Below are 11,614 nucleotides of genomic sequence, written 5' to 3' on the forward strand. Positions count from 1 at the left end.
GGAATATATTCTAACATTAGAATACAGTACTTGCCATTATGTGCAATATTATCATTCATACATTATGTGCAATATTATCATTTTTATATAAAATACGAATTTTTTCTTTGATCTCAAGTTGTATACCCTAATTTTAGTCATCTCCGACCATTCTTAAAAGAATGATAACAAAATGATGATCAATGTACCAATGTTTCATTTAAATCACTTATGGTCTAGTCTTATAGCTTTGGCCACAACTAATTTAAGTGTTGGAGATAAAATAAAGTATATTGAGATTGACTAAGTTGTAGTTTCTAGGTATTTATGAAGTGTCATTTATTTTTTCAAAAAAATATATTTGCTAATGACAATAGTTATAGCTAGAAGAAATGTTATAAATTTGTTTAATCTCAGACAAGATTTTCAGAAAATATGGTATATTATGGAGTCAAGTTCAAATAGTATAGGAGTAAATGTATTTTTATTATTTTTGTTTCTGTAAATACGCAAAAGAGAATAGTGATTTCATAATCAAATTCTATATACCAACAAGGCATTGATCTAGTACTGTAAGACTTCACTAGATTCCCAAGGTCGATGGTTCGATTAGTGAGAGCGGCATTTGTTGAGAGGAGAAACCACAAATCCCGAAAGGAATTAGTTCCTTACCCAAAAAGGTGATAGAATACTCTTAGTAGTACCAAAAATAAATAATCAAATTCTATATGAAAATTTATAAATAATCAATTTATCTCAGCTAAAATATAACAAATTAGTTAAGAGTAAATTATACTCACACATCTTAGAGTTTAATTTAATTGTACTCATCACCTATTTCTTGTTTAAAAAATTATACTCATATTCTCTATAAGGGTAATAGTATAATATATATATATATAGTCTTGGAAGGTCAGGTGATTAAAGAATGCAACTGTTGAGCTTCCATTCAGTATAACTTCTAATAGATTTGTGGGCAATAGCAAAAGGGTCTTGGTTCACATTCTCAAACAACAAAGCACACCGGCTTTTCTAGATAAACCAACAGTAGAACCCAATAAGCATATGAACATTCAATTTGCCAAAAATAGGAAAATAACTTTGAATATATATATATATATATATAAATTTGCGGAAATTTATGTAAATATAAAAAAGAATAATTTATATAATTTCACTAAAATCGTGAAATGTCATTGTAACTTACTCTATTATATATTAGTTGTGAGTCTATGTTAATCTATTGGTTTAATATTTTATTGTATAACATTTATTTTTTATTCAGTATTTATTTTATTAATATAGACATTATGTGAAATATTGATTGAATTATAGTTTTTTATTATTATATGTTTTTATTTATGATAATATTTTTTAATTATGGAATTTTCTAAAATAGGTAATAAATTTAAATTTATGAACATCAAAGGAAAAGTTCAAAAATCAATTAACAATTTCCATTCATGATTTTGTAGAAAATTCTCATTAATGATTTTAAAAAAAAACAAAAAAAAAACTGAATTAAAAGTATTTAATCATAAATAATAACTATTTAATGTAATTGTTTTAATCATCTTCTTTATTTCCTAATTGTTTTGCGTATGATTTTTATTGTCTTCATCTTCCTCTAAGAATTAAACTAATCTTTAATTTAATCTCCTTATTGGATTTCTCATTGATCTTCTCTACAAATATCTAAATTACCTAATCTTTGTGATGTATTCATTTCCAATCATATATTTGTTAATAAACATAATTTATACTTATGGCATTATTTGATTTGTAGCGAAGCCCATTTAGCAAGATTAAAGTTTGAAAGTTATTGTTGTTTTGTGACCTTTTAAATTTTGAAAAAGCAACTGATCATCATTTTTGGTTTTTAAAAATAATTTCAACATTTAAAAAATGTACTTTCAAATGGCATGTGGCATACGGAAGGCTCATGCCTTTTGAATCCTTTAAATCTAGGGTCATTAATCTTCAATATTGATATATTTATAAAATTAGTGAGAAAATTTGTTGTTCATGATAAATGATTCATATCTTTATATATAAATAGGACCGACAATGAATAGAATCAACCTGGTATCCGTTCGAAGCTCGATTCGTTATTTAGCTTGATAAACTTGGTTCATAAATCAAATGAGTCGAATTTGAGCTGGAAATTGAGTTCGTTAAATAAATGAGCCAAACTTGAGTTCGATAGAGTTCGACTCATTAGGTTCATGAACTAAATTGTTATATATATAACTAATTTTTACGTATATGATTATTCATGCATTATTTTTTATATTTATTGTTATTATATATAAAAACAAAGTTATATATATATATATATATATATATATATATATATATATATAAACAACATTTCTTTAAAATGAATTAATTAGTTGACTTAATGAATCAATTTGAACTGAACCGAATAGTTCATGAACTTTAATCGAGTCGAACTCGAGCTAAAAGAATAACTCATATCAAGCTCGAGTCGAGTTTCGAGCTGAACAAATTCTTATCATGCTGAACCAAGCTGAACTCTGATTCGACTCGATTCGGCTTGTTTCCAACCCTATATATAAACATAATTTTTTTGTGAAGTTTTTTTTTCCAACTTTTTGCTCCATTTGTTTTATTTCCACATTTTATTGCCTTTTGTTCATTGGGTAAGATAAACTTTCATTGTTAAGATAATTTTTTTGTGAGGTTTTTTTTCAAACTTTTTCCTCCATTTGTTTTATTTCAACATTTTATTGCCTTTTGTTCATTGAATAAGATAAACTTTCATTGTTTATCAAACCTTGTGTTGCCTTTTATTCACGGAGTAAGTTATATTTTAGGCCATTCGAAAGGTTTTAACTTGTGTTGGATAATAAGTACTCTAACACACTTAGAGGGTGTGAATATATATATTGGTGTATGATTCAAATTTTTAGGTTTTGAAAGATATTCTCATATTTTCCATGACTTAATCGATTAACAACTTACTTAATCTATTAACATACTTCTATAGTTAACCGATTAACTCATGGTTTAATCGATTAACTCGATATGTTTTTTGAAAATCTTTAGTTCTTTGACACAACAATATGCAATGATCAATCTATTCTTTCATACACTAACAATTCAATTTATAAGATCAATCATGTAGAGACAATTATACAATAATGCTAATATGAAATTATTGTTAGATCATAGAAATTGATAATTGCTTATACGTAAAAAGTTAGGGATAATAGAATTTGAGACATTCGATTTTATGCTAGTTCGAAGGCCAACCACTACAATATACATACAGTCCTTCCTTTTTTATATGGGAGATTTGATTTCACTAATAAGAATTGAAATGTTCTCATAATCAATCTTCCACCAAGCACCTCTTGAACCTAGCTTCTAATGGATAGACTTACCACTTCTAGCTTAGGATTTCTCTGAACTCTTCTCTCCTTCTATAGTGATACCTCACACCTTGAGAGATGAATTACAAATGTTATGTTATTCTTGTGTACAACGCTTTTGCACATTTTCTTGTGCTTGTATGCAATCTATTCAGAATATATCTAAATCTTTTTGATATCTGACAATCTTAGGATATGATGTATAATCAGGAGATTCAGAGGTTCTGAAAACACTTTAATATGATATGAATGCTTGAATATGTCTTCTAAAAAAAACATGAATAATTCTATTTTTGTGTTTCAAAGTCTTTAGCTCTCTTTTCCCCTGAAAACTTTATGGTTTGATATTGAAAAAAACATGTCAATTACTCATGGGGTTTGTTGGTTATAATAACCTTAATTTTCAATCAGGTTTTTGTGCATTTATTGGAAAAATGGAACTAGTGATCCGCTACACCTATTCACCATCTCTAGGTGTGTTTTAATTTGCTGGTATCCAACACTTACTCCAAGGGACAAAGGCTACGTCACATATGGTGACAACAATAAAGGAAGAATTCTTGGAGTTGGTAGATTCAGGAGGTCAACTTCTCCTAGAATAGAAGGATTTCTGTATGTTGAGGGACTCAAACACAACTTACTAAAGGATTCCATGTGACATTCTACCCCGACAAATGCACCGTTAAGAGTAAATTATCTGAAATCTCTTAATTTTTTTATAAGAGAATAAATAATATTTATATGATTGCTTTAAATGATTGTTCTCTTCCCATTAAATGTTTGCTATTAATGATCATGGTGCATGATTATGACATAGGAAAATTGTTCATACACATATGGGTCTTTTGAATAAACTGATCAATAAAGATTTGGTTGTTGGTTTACCTAATATGAAATTTGTTAAAGATAAACTATATAGTGCTTGTCAAAAAGGTAGACAAACAAAAACTTCTTTCAAACTAAAGTATATGGTTTTTTCTTATAGACCATTGCAGTTACTACACATAGATTTATTTAGCCATTCTCAGACCAAAAGTTTCAGTGGTAACTACTATACTCTTATGATAATAGACGAATTTTCAAGATACACGTTGACTCTATTCTTGGTACAATGCGTTTAATGCCGTTAGCAAATATGCTAAGAGAGTTCAAAATGAAAAATCTTCGAAAATAGCTACTATAAGGAGTGATCATAGGGGAGAATTTCAAAATGATTCTTTCGAAGAATTTTGTGATGATAATGGTATCACTCATAATTTCTTTGCTCCTAGAACACCACAACAAAATGGTGTTGTAGAGAGAAAGAATAGATCTTTGGAAGAACTAACACGTACAATGTTGAATGAAACTAATCTCCCAAAATATTTTAGGCTGATGTAGTAAGTATGACATGCTATGTTTCCAACCGATTCTTATTAAGACCTATTATAAAGAAAAACCCCTATGAACTCTTGAAATATAGAAAACCAAATATTTCTTACTTGCATGTATTTGGTTGCAAATGTTATGTACTAAACAATGGTAAGGAAAATTTAGGAAAGTTTGATTCAAAAGCTGATGAAGGAATCTTTCTTGGCTATTCTCTTTCAAGCAAAGATTTTCAAAATTTTAAAACCATAGCCATAGAAGAATCCATTCATGTAACATTTGATGAATCTAATCCAACCTTGAAAGAAAAGTCCATAGTTGATGATGATGACTTTTCTAGTCCATCCTTGGAAAATCTCATTAGTGATGTTACAGCCAACAGAAAGTAATTGAAAATAAATGATAATTTACCATCACAAGAAGAGCATATTCATTCTGATTTACCTAAAGAATGGAGAACCCATCAATATCATCCTATTAACAACATCATTGGTGATATAATTAAGGGAGTTTCTACTCGCCTAAAATCATGACTTTTGTTTATCAAGTGGAATCATCCAAGATTGATGTGCAATCGAGGATGAACATTGGATTCTTGCTATGCAAGAAGAACTTAACCACCAGTTTGAAAGAAACGAAGTTTGAGAACTTATTTCTAATTTAATGACAAACATCAATCTAGAAATATGATAACAACCTCTATTCTCATTCTTATATTTAATTTAAAATTTTGTTATCATGTTTTTTTATTATTATTATTATTTAAATTTAGTTTTTAGACATAATTACAAATAAATAAAAACTGAATCCTAACAACCTTTTAAAAACATAATATTTTTTTTATAATTTGAAATTAATTTTATATTCATTAAAAAAGTGTTACAAACTGATAATCATCTTCATCAAGTGATTATCTAGTCATTTTAAAAAAAATAAAGTGATAAATATCAATATTTTCTTCATATTTTTTAATTAAAAATCTGGTAACTTTATTTAACTTATTATTTTAAAAATAGTATATTATTATTTTTGAAAATTTATTTTGTTAGAATTCATTTTTAGCTGTTTGAGCCAGACAAATTTATTTTGTTAGAAATCATTTTTAGCTGTTTGAGAAAACAATAACATTATATCGAGGGTTTTGATTTCATTTTGCAATGTAACATCACATCAATAGGAACTCAATTGTTTTATATGGTAATATTACAAATGAAGGCATTATATGATAATATTTTAAAGAGAATGATTTAGTATGTGACTCTAACCACGAACAAATTAATTTTCATGAATAATTATTTTTTGCCAATGTGTTGATCAAAATAATTGCATAGGAAAAAATGTGTCATAATTCAAATAAATTAGATATCAGTTAGCACATCAACTTAAAACTTTAGTTAAGACTTTAATTTCAATTCTAATTTAGTGATACCTAATTTCCATTGATTCATCAATCCCTTATTCCAAAACTACGCAGAACACAGTAAATCGCATCGCAGAGTGAGAGATGGGTGGAGGACATGGACATGAAGGGAGAACAACCTACAACGGTGTCACTTTGCATTACCCCAAGCGATGACACACTGTTATCGGCAAGGGTTTGTGCGCTGTCATGTGGTAATAATCAATCTTCCAATTCTTTACTTTCATATATATATTGTTGTTGTTAATTATCTCTTTTAGGGTTTGCTATTAGAAAAGACACCTTTGTACTGAATTTTTTGGATGAACACTTTTGATGATGTGTTTCTGCAATATTCCCCCCAGGTTTTGGATACTGTACAGGGCAAAGCAAGATGCCTCTGTTATGTTGGTAAGTGAGAATGTGAAAGTAACTTGTAGCTAATGCATACATTACTTGTTTTTCTGATTTGTTTTGTGATTTTTATTAACTTGCTAGGGCGGGAGGCATCCCTGGGAAGGTCATGATGATCATCGGAAGGCGCATTAATGTTAGGTACTGTTCCTTCTCGTGATGATTCTAGTGTCTGCAAATTTACGACTTCTTGATTTATTGTCATGCTTTGGTCTATGAGTTATAGTCTATTAGTAGCATTAAGCATGTGAAGAAGGAGATTTAATTTTGTTATTGTTTTTCCAATTTAACAAATTTATTAAAAGATTAGAAGACATGTGCGCTGTTGTAGAAGCCTAGTCTTTTAAAACATTTGGAAAATGCAGGTTGTGATTTCGAAACTCATATAAAGGAAGAATTACCTGTTTAATTAAAGGGAGAAAACTCATGTTGATCAAGAAATTACTGAATGATGAGTAACATGTACGTTTTGATTTCTCCACAGGTATCAGCTCTAAGATTGAGAACAAGGAATCTTTAAGGATCTGTGTTTCTGCTGAAAATGCAAATGATTACCTTGTTTCTTCCAATAAAAAGGAATTCTTTTTGCTTCATTTCATGAACATTATTGTGCATGTTTCAGGACCTTACACTTTAACTTGGATAATAAATTTGTTTGTTTGGATAAATTATTCATGTCTTCAGTCTTCTTCGAGACAAACTAATGTGATTAGACTTATACTTATCTGTGCAATCAACCGTGACAAGCTGTGTATTTCCAGTAAATCGAAATGTTCTTTACTTCGAACAGCTGCCTGTTGTCGTGTATCATTTGTTGTTGATCATTCTACCTAATATCATGGCGTTTTAGGTTATAATAAATTTAGTTTGAATTATGCTTTTATATCAAACCTAAATATATAGAATAGTGCAGATGACCCTAAGTTAGAAGGAGCAAAATGGATTTTTTTCCAATACTTTATTTTCACATGTTAGGCAACTTGGTCTAGAATGTAATCTAAAACAGTATAACCTAACCAAGCCATAAATAAATGATCTGATACTGGTAGGAAGGTTGATCAACTTGATATTCTGTTTTAACTGATGTATTATGATGATGATTCTAGAAGCTATATACTAGCTGTTGATTACAAGTTTAATGATTAGAATGCCTAAGTCAGGTTTTTTAGTTCCATTATTGGTGACTAGGGTGGTTTATCAGCATGCGGGTACGATGAATAGATTGGATTTTGGTTACTGTGTAGTGTGTTCTTTTCAATCATAATAAAACTGTGGGTTTGATATTGACACTGCCTTGCTTCATGTTTATTTCCTTCTTTGGTCTATCTTCAGTTTCTCACAATAATAGAGTTTGGGTTGAGATCTGATCTTGTGCATTCTGTGATGTTTGCCTCACTATGAATGTTAACATCATTATTGTTCTTCTAGTTTGGGTTGAGATCTGATCTGATCTTCCATGAGATAGTTTTTCTAGTTAATAAACATATATATAACTTAATGTTTACGCATCTCGCAGATATCGAATTACTTCATGATGATTTGATATCCTATAAATAAGCATGTGATCATTTGTACTTGTAAATATCTCAGACTTTTCTTTTGTAGTTTTCCAATGTTATAACCAGGATTAGTCTGGTATCCTTATAACATTCTAACTGCAAAACTAATATTTGGTCACGTATAAGTCTGAGCATATAATAAACTCCCAACTATATATGCATAAGGAGTTTCTTCCATTTGCTTATGTACCAAATCATTCTTTGGACATTGTGTCATACTAAACTTGTCTCCTTTCTGAATTGGAACGGGAGATGCTGAACATTTATCCATTCTGAATCTTTCTAAAATTTTGTTAATATATGCTTTCTGAGACAAGCCTAAAAGTCTTTGTGATCTATCACGAAATATTTCTATTCCAATCACATGGCTTGCCTCACCCAAATCTTTCATTTCAATTTTTTTAGAGAGAAACATCTTAGTCTCATTTAAAAGATCAAGATCATTAGTTGCAAGCAAGTTGTCATCAACATATATAACCAAAAAGATAAACTTACTCCCACTGACCTTTAGGTATATACATCAATCAACATTTTTTTCCGTAAACCAAATGATACAATAGTATCATTAAACTTAAGATACCACTGTCGTGAAGCTTGTTTAAGTCCATATATTGATTTCTTAAGTTTACACACCATGTGTTCTTTTCCTTTCTCTATGAATTACATTGGTTGATCCATATAGACCTTTTTCTATTAAAACCCCATTTATAAAGGCAGTTTTTCACATCCATTTGGTGTAGCTCCAAATCATAGTGAGCCACCAATGCCATGATAATCCGAAGTGAGTCGTTCTTAGAGACTAGTGAAAATGTCTCTAAGTATAGCCTTTTGCTACAAGTCTGACCTTATAACGTTCTAAGTTACCATAAGATTCACGTTTGGTTTTGAAAAACCACTTACAACCAACTGTTTTGCAATCTTCTGGTAACTCAACAAGGCCGCAAACCTCATTTTGTTTCATAGATTTTAACTCATCTTTCATGTCATTTAACTATTTATCAGCATTATCACTATCTATGGCTTGTGAAAACATAATTGGGTCATTCTCAATTCCTATGTCGCATTCTGACTCATGTAGGTAAACCACATAATCATCAAGAATAGCAAATCGTGTTTCTCTTTGAGATCTCCTTAATGTTATCTCTTGTGATTCTTCTACTATAGGTTCATCAACTTCATTTTCAGTAATAAGATTATTTTATTGTTCTCCATCATTACTAATCAGTTCAATGAACAACATTATTAAGGACACAAGTAAATTGAACTTGTACCCTCACTTCTTGAATTTCCACTTTACGTGGTGTTTCACTCCGACTAATCTCATCATTCTCGATGAACCTAACATTCTTAGTTTCAATAATTCTTGTGGTATGATTTGGACAATAAAATCTATACCCCTTTGATTTTTCAGGATAACCAATAAAATAATCACTGATTTTTCTTGCATCCAATTTCTTTTCTTGTGGATTATAAATTCTAATTTCCGTCGGGCATCCCCAAACATGCAGGTGCCTTAAACTAGGTTTCCTTCCTATCCACATTTCAAAAGGAGTCTTTGGAACTGCCTTACTAGGAACCATATTTAATAAATACATGGTTGTCTATAAAGCATAAGTCCACAATGAAATGGGTAAAGATGAATTACTCAATATACTCCTAACCATATTTAACAATGTTATATTACGCCTTTCTGATACACCATTTTGTTGCGGTGTACCTAACATTGTGTATTGTAAACATATGCCACGACTTTCAAGGAATTTAGAAAATGGATCTGGATGTTGTCCATTTTCATCATATCTTCCATAATAATCATCACCTCGATTAGGCTGATAATTTTCACATTTTTATCTAATTGTCTTTCAACTTCAATAATGTAAATCTCTAAGACTTTTCAAGCTTGAGATTTACCAGACAATAAATAGATATGTCCATAACGTGAATAATCATCGATGAAGGTAATTAAGTATTTTCCTTATTGAAAGAATTACCATCAAAAGGTCAACAAATATCTGTGTGTATAATTTCAAGAAGCTTAGTGCTTCTTGTGGCTTCTTTCTTTGTTTGTTTACCTTTAATACAATCTATACATATAGTCAGATTAGTAATATCTAAATCAGGAAGGATTTCATTCTTTACTAATCCTTTCAATCTTTCTTTAGAAATATGTCCCAAACGTTTTTGCCACAAGTAAGAAAAAAATGCATCAATTAAGTCACGCTTAATTCCAATGTTATGATGCAAGGTTAATAGTGTTTCAGAAAAAAAGATTATCAAGATTTATCTTGTACAATCCATCACATAATATATCATTGCCAATTTTCGATTGTAACTACCGAAGACAAGAGTACACATATATTAAATAGAGAAGAAGATGAAGATATGAAATAAAGCATGAGAGAGAATAGTGGATGTGAAAATTGTTTCGAATTCCCTTTATTATCTGTTATGAATCTAAAAGGAAGAAGAAAAAAGAATATGAAACAAAATTGAGAGAGAGAAAAGTGAATGTGAAAAGGGAATCAAATACCTTTCATTATATGTTATTAATATTATTATAATTGTCATTTAGAAGTTATTCAAACAATTGGTAAGAGTGTTTTTCATGAGTGTATGAGGCTATATATTAATCAATATAGTGTTTTAAGTGGGAAAACTTTGCAGAAGGTCATAACACATGTCCAACGTTAATGTGATAATAAACTTTTTTATTATATAGATTTTTTGTTATATAAATAATAGATCGAACACTTTTTGGAATGAAATTTTGAAGGAGATAAAGCTAAGCTCTTAATATGAAAATATCACAACATTGTGAATAAGACTAAAAGTTATCGGTAGAATAAGTTAAAAAAATGAAACGATAGAAAGTCAATAAAAGGTTGAAATGGGGTGAAGGTATAAACTAACGTGCTTGATAAAATTAACGGATAAATTGGTTATATTGAAGGTAAATTGATATGCAAAATATGTCATTTTTAAGAGAAATTCTTAGACCATGATGACTTATAAACACAAGTCCAATTTTGTAAACTAAGTCTATCAACTGATTTATAATCTCCTTCCATCCTTTTCCAAACATATTAAATATAATTAAACAGTATCATTTTGTTCACAAGTTTCAATACAAACCATGTTATTATGATATTGCAAAAATCAGTATATATATAAATCTAAAAGTATTATCACTAATTAATTTTGACCGCCAAAAATCATAAATGTTCCACAATATCACTTGTATCAGCCTAAAAGCTTACACAAAGCTCAAGAATCACTTATTTAAGTTCAGAAATGAAAATCTTTTTTATTTTATTATAAAAAAAAATGATATATTCTCCTACTAAATTTTCATATTTATTAATGTCAAGTGTTAGTAGACTATTTTTATTACAATAAATGAATGGCAAAGTTGCCTATACTACCATGATGAAAGTCTGATGAATAAGGAAAAGACAAAGACATATTACAAGAAAGTAGCAAATAACTGTTAGAGTTAGACA

Source organism: Lupinus angustifolius, chromosome LG09 (genome assembly GCF_001865875.1).
Source record: "Lupinus angustifolius cultivar Tanjil chromosome LG09, LupAngTanjil_v1.0, whole genome shotgun sequence".
NCBI classification, from domain to species: Eukaryota; Viridiplantae; Streptophyta; class Magnoliopsida; order Fabales; family Fabaceae; genus Lupinus; species Lupinus angustifolius.